Here is an 11688-nt window from a genome sequence, read left to right on the forward strand (position 1 = left end):
GCTCCGAGCCCAGGAGGTTGCCGAGGCGCGCGGGGGGGGGGGGACTGAGAGTGGGCGGGTCAGGTCCAGGCCCCGGCCTCAGCACCTTCACGCCCCCGCTGCGGACACGCCCTATTCGCCCTTGGGGGCCTCAGCTCCTCTCCTGGTCTGGCCTGGCCTCGGGGCTCCAGAGCCCACCTCTCCTCTCCACAAGCAGCCTGGCCAGACCCGCGTGCCATTCTTGGCCAGTCTCTCCTCCTGCTTCTGCCCCTTAGCTGCCACGTGAACAAAAACGTGCCAGGAAAATGACCAAGGAAGCCAGTCTTGGATTCATCCCACAAACTCTTCTTGAGCCGAAGGCTTGGGTCTGGGGGAGGGGCGGGAATGGGTCTGACTCTCCGCAAGCTCTGAGCCACACACCTTCCGAATCTGCTGGGGAGGCCCTCGGGGGCTTCCTCACCGCGGGTCACTTCCTTCCCCTCTCTGGGCCCGCTTCCTCACCTTGTGAAAGCAGCGCTCGGGGTCAGTGGGTGAGCCGGCCCTCCCAACTCCTAGTGATAACGCCTCTTTACGAGGTGGCTGGCCCTGCGATAGCCTTGTTGTCCCGCTAACCCGCCTCTGTGTAGCAGCTCACCTAGTCTTGGAGAGTTGGGGGCACTGAGGGCTGTAACCCACCCTGCGCCAGCCTGCTCACCTGTGTCAGGATCAGGACTTCCCGGCCCCTGCCAGTCTCCATCTCCTCAGTGCCTGGGATTCCTAAGACCCCGGGCCTTCTCCCAGACCTGCCGGGAGGGGCTGAGGGCTGTGAAGACCTGCCCAGCCCCTCCCAGCAGCCCAGCCCATTTTCGGAGCGCAGCCACCATGAGACTGTCTTTCTCATATCCAATCTAAGGTTGAGGGTACAGCTCCTGGAAGTCCAAGGGCTTGGAGTCATATCCTACACTCTCCATGTCGCTTTGGGCATGTCACCACATCTCTGGGCCTCCCCTGTAAAAGGGGGGAGTTGGGCTGGAGAGCCCCTAGCATCCCTTCCCCTTCTAGGATCCTTTGCTCTCAAGGAGTTGATAAAATATTGCTTATGTGTGAGGTGCCCTTCGAGGTGCATGAACAATGACTGAGGGCCTGCGCTTCCAGGCGACCAGGGAATGTAAGACACAGGCACGTAGCTGTCATACTATAAATAAGGGCCTCCCGCCCCTGGAGGAGCCATAGTGCATAGAGTTCGAGGCCTGGAGTCCCAGACTCATCTTCCTAAGTTCAAATCTGGTCTAAGAGAAGTACTAGCTGTGTGTCCCTGGGCAAGTCACTTCACCCTGTCTGGCTGTTTCCTCATCTGTAAAATGAGCCGGAGAAGTGGCAAACCAATCCAGTTTCTCTGCCAAGAAAACCCCAAATGGGGTCATGGAGAGTTGGACACAATTGAAAATATAAGCACTTAGTCCATTAGATTGGCCTGAGAGGTTGGGGGAGAGAGGTGTCATTAGTAATGATGGAGATCAAGGGCGGGCTTCATGGAAGAAGTGGCCCCCAAGCTGGGGGTGGTATGGACAAACACCAGGAGATGGGAGAAGTCAGAGCCCCTGATCCCAACTCTGTCCTTCATTCCATGGTATCACGAACCTTGTCAACAGGTTAGAGCCAAGGTTCAGGAGGGTGTCCAAGTCTCTTTCCCGCACTCCAGGAATCAGACTCGCCGGTCCTGTGGCTGGCTCCAAGCAGCTCCAGTCTGGATGGGAGGTCCCCCTCCTGGCTATGGTGGGAGCCATCGTGGTGCCTAGTGTGGGAGGTCCCTGGGCATGTTGCTTTGCCCTTGTTGGAACGAGCCAAGTTCAGCTGGGTAACTGCTCGTTTTTCAGTCGTTGGGCTGAGTGAGTCTACTGTTGAGTGAGTGGCCCCAGATTGGGGGGGGGGGGGCACATGCAGTTTCCTCTGCTGTCCACACCTGGTCAGGTCTGGGGACCCATAGACTAGGGTAGAAGGAGCATCCGCTGTGAGGTGCAGCTGTGGGAGGCTATGCTCCAATGAGGTGCTTGCAAGGGGCAGCAGCAGAATTTCAGAGGGGCAGAGTCAACCACAAGGTCAAGACTTTGGGGTGTGTGCAAGGACCAGCAGGGAGGCCAGGCCAGCTGTAGGTGGGAAAGGCGCAGGGAGAGAATGACACCCAAGGCCAAGGGGCCTGCAAGGCCAGCCCAAGGAGGAGGGCACTGATGCCCATAAGCAGAGCTCTCTTCAAATCTTATCAGAGGTCTTGGTCCTGCACACAGTCGCACTTCCTAATGTTCGCTGAATCGAACACGAAGTGCCCGCTCTGTGCCAGCCCCCACCTAAGCTCCGGAAACACACAGCAAAAAGAAAACTACTAAGAGCTCGCATTTCTATGCTGCCCCGAGGTTTGCAAAGTCCTTTCCAAATACAATCCCTTTTGATCCTCTCCACAAACCCTGGGAGGGACGTGCTATTGTTAGTCCCACTTTACAGATGAGGAAACAGGCAACTGGGAGCGATTTGCCCAGTGCCACCCAGCTGAGGCCAGATTTGAACTCGGATCTTCTTGGCCCCAGGCAGCACAGTGTCGGGTGCACCACGGACCGGGGATGCAGGGATCCCGATGAGTGCGTACAAGGAAATTTGAGAAAGGAGATGACCAGGTTCCTCGGACACTCTCCGTGGCAAGCCTTGAAGGAAGGGTGGGTTCTGAGAAGGGCCAGTGCAGAGGGGAAGCCCGGGCCGAGCTGGGCGCGGGGGACGCTTGCTTAAGAAGGCGGCAGATCGCCCCGCGAGTGGATCCATGGGTCGGCTCTCATTTCCAGGTAATCAGATGGATTTCCGCCCCCCCCCCCCCAAACACCAGTATCTAAGTGCCCCATGCTCCAAACATGAGATGCAATAATGTATTTCTCTGGAGTTATCACGGCTCAGAATGTTCAGGAATTCGGAGAAGCAACAAGAGAGGAGCCAGGATCACCCTCCAGTGAGTAGAGATGGGGCCAGGACCACCCAGAAGGCCCCAGGTACAAATTCTCTGACTGTTAGGAAGCCACGCCCAGGGAAGAGCGATGGAGGAAGGCTCCGGGCTGGAGGGGTCTGAAGCCCCATGGCTGGGCTTCCACAGGACGTGTTCCTTCTTTCCAGGACTCACCAGGTCTAGGAAAGCCACTCTCGGCTCAGTGGCACCTGTGGCCTTCCAAGGAGCTACAACATTCCCCTCGGTCTCCTACAAAGACAAGGCCGCTAGCCAAGGACTTAGAGCAGGGAGAGGCCATTCCAGGCCTTCCCCCCAGGCGTCCTCAGCCCTGGCCCAAGGCTCTCCTCTCTTACGCCCCCCAGGCGGCCACACGCCTGCACAAATGCTGACCCTTAGCGCGTTCTGAAAAAAACAGTCCAGACCTTTGCCCAGCATTGGGCCCCCCCCCCCCCCAAGCAGGGACCTGGAAGGACTGTCGGAAGTCAGAGAACTATACACGGTTAGCATGGCTGGTCGCTCGTTCTCTGTGTGTCTGTGTAACTCTGTGTGTGCGTGTCTCCTCTCTCCTGTCTTGTCTCTAGCTCCGTTTCTGTCTGTCTCTGCCTCTCCTCAGTCTATTTCTAGAGAGAGAGATACAAAGATAAATGGACGATAGATGGAGAAAAGGACAGATGAAAAAGAATCGGATGGATGGACGGGGTGGGGGTGGGGGCAGAGGCAGGGAGAAGTTGTTCATTAAACACCCACTAAATGCCAGGCACCATTCTCAGAGCTGAGAATACAAATCCAGGCAGAAAGAAAACAGGCCCGGCTTATAGCGCTCGAATTCTCAACTACATGGAAAGCCATCTTTAGCACTCATTAGCACTGCTGAGCTCAGAAGGAGGAGGGAGGAGGGGGAAGATAAGGGAGGATAGAAGGAGGGAGAGGGAAAAGAGGAAGAAGGAGGGAGGAGGGGAAGGGGGAGGGGCCACGGAGAAGCCGATTTCTGCAAAGACCCGGAACTTGGCAAGAAGACAACCATCTCTAGCTTCAGGCTGCCCCCTCCCTCCCCCAGGCCATGGCCTCTGCCAGTCTGGCCCAGGACCCTCTCCTGTACCCTGGGCTCCCATCCAGCACCTTTCCTCCCCAGCCTCCACCCTTAAGAATAAGGTTCTTTTCTTTGGGGCCAGAAAGTAAATCCTTGGGCCCCAAGGTCATCAAGGGGCACCCTTGGGGGAAGGCTGGGCCAAGGGAGGGGCAGGAGGGCTCAGGTCCCAGCCACAGCTAGAGCTGGACTCCAGGTTAGGAACCTCAGAACCCACCACAACAGACCAAAGTGCCCCCTGCCCCTGCCCACATGGGACAAGGAGCCCAAAGAAACAGTTTGGCCTCCACTGGCTGGGCCTGGGCCTCGGGCAGGGGAGACCTGTACTCTCTTCTGTGGAGCAGCCAGACTGGCTGGACAGGGGGGAGAAGGACCCGGCCAATAAGAGCCCAGCTTAAGAGTCCTGGGGCCTTCTCCCAGGTGAATGTGAGATGAGCCTCCTTCTGGGCATCCCTGCAAAGGGCCCTGCTTCCCATTTTGGATCAGTATCACTGTTTCCTATCTGGTTACTGACTACTAAAGAGAGGCTTTGTGACTGGCTGCTGGGTAGCTAGGGGCCCAGAGTCAGGAAGACCTGAGTTCAAATTCAGCCTCACACAGGTACTAACTATGTGACCCTGGGCAGGTCACATAACTCTGCCTCAATTTCCACTGTAAAATGTTTCATCTTTCAAATGATCTGGAGAAGGAAATGATAAACCCCTCCAGTATCTCTGCCAAGAAAACTCCAAATGGGGTCACAGAGTTGGACACAACTGAAAATCTAAGTGTCACCGGACTGAAGGGGGCTTGAGGGGAACTAGGGGTGAGAAGGCTGGCAGGGCAGGAGACAACTGAATTGGCTTTTCAAAGCTTTAAGCCAAAGGATTTTATGTTTATCCTGGAGTTTATTGACTGGGGGCAAGGGGGCAGTGTGCTTGTGAGGAAGGTGATTCCTGCAGGGGGCAGGGAGACCCATCCAGATGTGAGGGTTAAGGGTCTGCAGGGGTGGCAGTAGGGGCCGGCCTCCAAGGAGAGGAGGGGGCCCGTCTGGAGAAAAAGGTGCTTCTAGTGGTCCAGTTCTTGGCCTTCCTTTTCTCCGTCTGCTCAGTTCTTCATGTTCCCTTCCCCCACTGAGGCAGTATGGAAGCCCCTGTCCCAGGGGACAGGCTGGTGAATGGAGAAATCCCTGGGGACAAGGTCCCAGCAAGGGCCAGTGAAGTGAAGTCTTCCCCTGGCCTTGCTCTGTGACCTTGCCCTGTGACCTTGGGCTAGTTCTTGTAGCCAGCAGGCATCTGGTTCCCTAGCTGGGAGGCTGAGGATAATCAAAGCCGGTTTATCTCGATGATGCTATGAAATTGAGAAGTTGCCCCCAGTCAGGAGCTGGCATTGTCTTTTGGGAGGAGGGGTGGGAGAATGGGGAGGAAGAGGGAGAGGGAGAGGAGGGGGAGGGGAGGAGGGGGGAGGAAGAGGAGGAGGCAGTGACCTTGGAGCCAAGCTTCCGTGTTTCTTGGCTGGCTTTGAGGCCCCCATGGGTGAGGGGCAGGTCACTTGAGCCAGCCCCACCCTACCTTCCCCAACACCATGAGGCAAAGCCGTCAAAATCGCAATGATCCGTGACTGTCATTTACTAGACTCAGACAAGATCCAAGGCTTTGGGGGCATCTTGGGCAGGCTCCCCAAGAAACAAGTGCTGAGTGGGGGTGGGCTGAGAGAGCTATCAAGTGGTGCATCCAAGGCACAGTCAGATTTCTAAACCAAGAAAGGCTCTGTCTGAAGCATTTCAGGGCGACCTTCTTTGAATTTCCAATGATCTCCTCACCCTTTGAAACGACATGTGACCCACGTAAGGTGGCTGCGAGTTAGAAGCCCACCCCAAGCCCTGGTCCCACCAACACCCTTCACAAGCCCACTTTCCTTCAAAATCACAGCTGGCAAACGGAATGAGGCCCCCAGAGCACAGGGGTAAAACGCATTCAGATCTCTGATGGCCGCACCCAGGAGTCTTCTCTGTTGAGGCCCCAGTGCCCTGACAGGACCTGCAGTGGTTGGCCTCCCACCCTCGGCCTCTCTGCTTCTCCCATCGGCAGACACAGATGCCAGCAGCTTTGCTCTCCTAAGCTCCAGGTGAGCAGCCTCAGCACCTTCTGGACGTGACCTCAGGATATTAGGTGAGCTCCTCAAACAAGACACTGCCAGGACGCGACTCATTATCTTCCCCTCAGCCTGCCTCCCTCCAGATATCCATCCTCATCCTCCTCTTCCTCCGGCCATGCAGCTCCAGCAGTTCAGCCACCCAGCAATCATCCCGTTCCCTTGATCCCCAAAGCCAATCAGATCCCAAGTCTCACCAGTCCACAGCATCTCTCCCATCTCTTTCCTTCCCTCTGCTGACACAGCCACATCCTCCATTCAAGATGGACAGCTCCACGACCTCCTCCTCAGCCTCCCTGCCTCCCTCCCTGCCCCTGAGAGACCAAAGTCTTCTCCCCCAGGCAAAGCCCACTGTGGGCTCTAGGGTACAATACACGCGTCTCAGCCCAGCACATGAAAGCTCACCACAGCAGGGACCCAAACTCCCATTCCAGCTATATTTCACATGATCCCTGTTCTGGACAGACCAGACTACTCATTGTCCCCCCACTCATCATTCCATCACCCATCTCTGTATGTGCACAAGCTGTGCCCCACCCCAAGAACATCTTCTTGGCTCTAGTTTTCAGAGCTCTTGTGTCTACAGTGTCGTAAAGGAATGTAAGGAAGGGCCCCAGGATGCTGGCTGGGACCCATGCTGAGGAGGGGGAGGGCAAGACAAAGACAAGAACCAGGCAGGATGGGCAGGAGTGAGTGCTGGAGGCATAGCACGAGTGCAGGAACCACTACACAGATGAGAGAGCAAATGGGGGGCAGGAAGGAAGAGAGAGGGTGAGGGGTGTTGAGGGGAGAGAGAGGGAGGAAGGGGAAGGGGGGAGAGAGACACAGAGACACAGACAGATAGAGAGAAGGAAAGAGACAGAGAGACACAGACAGAGGCAGAGAGACAGAGAGAGAGGAGAGAGAGAGAGAGGAGAGAGAGAGAGAGAGAGAGAGAGAGAGAGAGAGAGAGAGAGAGAGAGAGAGAGAGAGAGATCTGTTCAATACTTGCTAGGTGCCAGGCCTCTACGAAGCTCTGCAGCTATGGAGACAAGCCAAACAGACCCAACCCAAGCAGGGGCTGCCCTCAAGGGCCTTGCACTCTATGGGGCCCAGGGCAGAGCAGGCTCACCTGTCAGAGCCAGGTCCAGTTGCTGCTTGGGAAGAGGGGGCTCAGTAGAGAAGGCATGGCCCGAAGCTGGCCCGAAGTCAGAATGCAGGCCGCTCCAGCGGGGCGCAGCCTGCTCTGGAGAGGGAGAGAGAGGGGATCAGGCCTGGGGAGGGAGTAGCCGGCCTGGCCCCTTGGCTCTGGCAGCATCCCCCCTGCAGAAGGCTGGCCCAGGAAGGAAATGCCCCCAGAGATGTTGGAGGCCTGGGCAGACTTTCTCTGCTTTGTCACAGACTCATGGGAGCCCCCTGCAGGGCAGCTAGCCCCATCCCCCATTTTACCATGGAGGAGCTGTGGGTAACAGAGAGTTCACCTATATGGCCTGTGGGGTCCCCTCTAACTCTAGGTCCATGGTTCCAAGATTCCCTTGAAGGACCAGCTGGTTCTTGGCCATAATGCCCTGGGAGGGAGGACCCTGAGGAGCACATGGGTAAGCCCAGGGAGAGCTAGGCAAACAGCCTCCTTCCATGGGGATGCCTGGAACAGTCAAGGGGGAGGCAGGCTTCCTGGTAGCCTCAGGCTGGCTTCCTGTTCCAGCCAGCCTGTGACCTTTCCCACAGTCTGCTCTGTGAGCAGCTTCACCCATGGCTCAGCAGGGGGCTGTGAATGGCAAGATGGAGACATTTAAAAGTACTGGGGGTAACTGAAGAGGAAATAAAATCCTTAAATAAACCCATATTAGAAAAAGAAATTGAACATGCCATTAATGAACTCCCTAAGAAAAAATCCCCAGGGCCAGATGGGTTTACAGGTGAATTTTACCAAACATTTAAAGAACAATTAATTCCAATATTATACAAATTATTTGGACAAATAGATGAAGAAGGAGTTCTACCAAATTTGTTTTATGACACAAATATGGTGGTGATACCAAAACCAGGCAAAGCAAACACAGAGAAAGAAAATTATAGACCAATTTCCCTAATGAATATTGATGCTAAAATCTTAAATAAGATATTAGCAAGGAGATTACAGCAAGTGATCACCAGGATAATACACTATGACCAGGTGGGATTTATACCAGGAATGCAGGGCTGGTTCAACATTAGGAAAACTATTAACATAATCAACCACATCAATAAGAAAACTAACCAAAATCATATGATTATCTCAATAGATGCAGAGAAAGCTTTTGACAAAGTACAGCACCCATTCCTAATAAAAACACTAGAGAGTTTAGGAATAGGTGGAGCTTTCCTTAAAATAATAAGCATTATCTACCTAAAACCATCAGCAAGCATTATATGCAATGGAGATAAGTTAGAGGCCTTCCCAATAAGATCAGGGGTGAAACAGGGATGTCCATTATCACCCCTATTATTTAATATTGTTCTAGAAATGTTAGCTTTAGCAATCAGAGAAGAAAAGGGAATTAAAGGAATTAGAATAGGCAAGGAGGAAACAAAACTATCACTCTTAGCAGATGATATGATGGTATACTTAGAGAATCCTGGAGAATCAATTCAAAAACTACTTGAAACAATTAACAACTTTAGCAAAGTAGCAGGATATAAAATAAATCCACATAAATCATCAGCATTTCTATACATTATCAACAAAGCCCAGCAGCAAGAGATAGAAAGAGAAATTCCATTTAAAGTAACGGTAGATAATATAAAATACTTGGGAGTCTACTTGCCAAGACAAACCCAGGAACTCTATGAACACAACTACCAAACACTCTTCACACAAATCAAATCAGATCTAAATAATTGGAAAGATATCAATTGCTCATGGATAGGCAGAGCTAATATAGTAAAAATGACAATTCTACCTAAATTAATTTACTTATTCAGTGCCATACCAATCAGACTACCTAAAAATTATTTTATAGAGCTAGAAAAAATAATAACAAAATTCATCTGGAAAACCAAAAAATCAAGAATATCCAGGAAATAATGAAAAAAATGCACAGGAAGGTGGGTTAGCGGTACCAAACCTGGAGCTTTGCTATAAAGCGGCAGTCATCAAAACTATCTGGTACTGGCTAAGAAATAGAGTGGAGGATCAATGGAATAGGCTAGGCACAGGAAACACAGTAGTAAATGACACTAGTAATGTAGTGTTTGATAAACCCTAAGACTCCAGCTTCTGGGATAGGAACTCAGTATTTGACAAAAACTGCTGGGAAAACTGGAAGATAGTATGGCACAAATTAGGCAAAGACCAACATCTTACACCTTATACTAAAATAAGATCAAAATGGATACATGATTTAGACATAAGAGGTGATACCATAGGTAAATTAGGAGAGAAAGGAATAGTCTACCTTTCATATCTTTGGAAAGGAGAACAGTTTATGACCAAACAAGAGATAGAGAATATTATAAATTGCAAAATGGATGATTTTGATTACATTAAATTAAAAAGGTTTTGTACAAACAGAAGCAATGCATCCAAAATTAGAAAGGAGGCAGAAAGCTGGGAAACAATTTTTATGGCCAATACTTCTGATAAAGGCCTCATCTCTAAAATATATTGGGAACTAAATCAAATTTATAAGAATCCAAGTCATTCCCCACTTGAGAAATGGTCAAAGGATATGAACAGGCAGTTTTCTGATGAAGAAATCAAAGCTATCTATTCCCATATGAAAAAATGCTCTAAATCACTTAGAGAGATGCAATTTAATCAGTTAGAGAGATGCAAATTAAAACAACTCTGAGGTACTACCTGACACCTATCAGATTGGCTAAAATGACAAAAAAAGGAAAATAATAAATGTTGGAGAAGCTGTGGAAAAATTGGAACACTAATGCATTGTTGGTGGAGCTGTGAACTGATCCAACCATTCTGGAGAGCGATTTGGGATTATGCCCAAAAGGGCTATAAAGCTGTGCATACCCTTTGACCCAGCAATACCACTTTTGGGTCTTTTTCCCAAAGAGATCATGGAAAAGGGAAAAGGACCCACATGTACAAAAATATTTATAGCCTTGGTGGCAAGGAATTGGAAGTTATGGGGGTGCTCATCAATTGGGGAATGGCTGGACAAGTTGTGGTATATGAATGTAATGGAATACTATTGTGCTGTAAGAAACGATGAGCAGGAGGAGTTCAGAGAAACCTGGAGGGTCTTGTGTGGGCTGATGATGAGTGAGATGAGCAGAACCAGAAGAACATTGTACACAGTATCATCAGCATTGAGTGTTGATATTCTTCTCACCAATGCAATGGTATAGAAGAGTTCCAGGGGACTCATGACGGAAGAGGATCTCCAAATCCAGGGGGAAAAAAAAAGAACTGTGGAGTATGGATGCTGATTGAACCATACTATTTCTTTTGGTTTTGGTGCTGTTGTTTTTCTATTTTGAGGTTTTTTCTCTTATAACATGACTAATGCAGAAATATATATATATGTGTGTGTGTATATATATATATATATATATATATATATAATCTATATCAGATTACCTGCTATCTAGGGGAGGGGGAGGGAGGGGAGGGAGGGAGAAAAATCTGAAATTGGAAAGCTTGTATAAACAAAAGTCGAGAACTATCTTTACATGTAACTGGAAAAAAATACTTTTATCAGAAAAAATGTACTGGGGGAAGATTGCAGGTGGCTAGTGGTGAGGATATCACAGAAGGAAGGGAGGGGAGAAAGGAGTGGGGAGGAAAGGAGAAAGGAGAGAAGGGAAAGAGGGAGAAAGAGAAGAAGGGAGGGAGGGGGGAAAGAAAGAAGGAAGAGGGGGCAGTTAGGGGGCATAGTGGATAAAGCATCAGCCCTGGATTCAGGAGGACCTGAGTTCAAATCCAGCCTCAGATCCTTGACACTTACTAGCTGTGTGACCCTGAGCAAGTCACTTAACTGTCATTGCCCACCCCCCGCCAAAAAAAAAGAAGAGAGGGAGGGAGGGAAGGAAGAAAGGAGGTAGAGAGGGCAGAAATGAGAGAGGAGAGGGAAAAAGTGAGGGAGGAAGGATAAAAAGGGAGAGGGAGAAGGGAGGAAGGGAGGGAGGGATGGAGGGAGGAAGGGAGGAAGGAAGGAAGGAAGGTAGGAAGGAAGGAAGGAAGGAAGGGAGGGAGGAAGGAAGGAAGGGAGGGAGGGAGGCAGGCAGGGAGGGAAGGCGGGAGGGAGGAGAGGATTGGAGGAGGTGGACTGACAGTCTTGAGGTGCTTTTAAAAGGAAGAGAGCCTGGGGCTTAAGCCCTGACTTTGGGAGGGCTTGAGACAGGGCAAGGTCAGTGGAGAAGGAGTCCAGGAGCCTGCCCCCTCTCCCCATTGCTCTGGCTCATACAGGGTCATTTAGCTACTGAAGGCAGAGCTGGGTTGAGGCCCCAGATCTCCTGCCTCCCAGAGTCCTGCTTTCTCATGCCCCTGAAATGTCAGTCCTAGACTGCTCAGACCAAAGGAGGAAGCCTGCAGTCATGGGGT

Source organism: Dromiciops gliroides, chromosome 3, assembly GCF_019393635.1.
Source record: "Dromiciops gliroides isolate mDroGli1 chromosome 3, mDroGli1.pri, whole genome shotgun sequence".
Taxonomy (NCBI): Eukaryota; Metazoa; Chordata; class Mammalia; order Microbiotheria; family Microbiotheriidae; genus Dromiciops; species Dromiciops gliroides.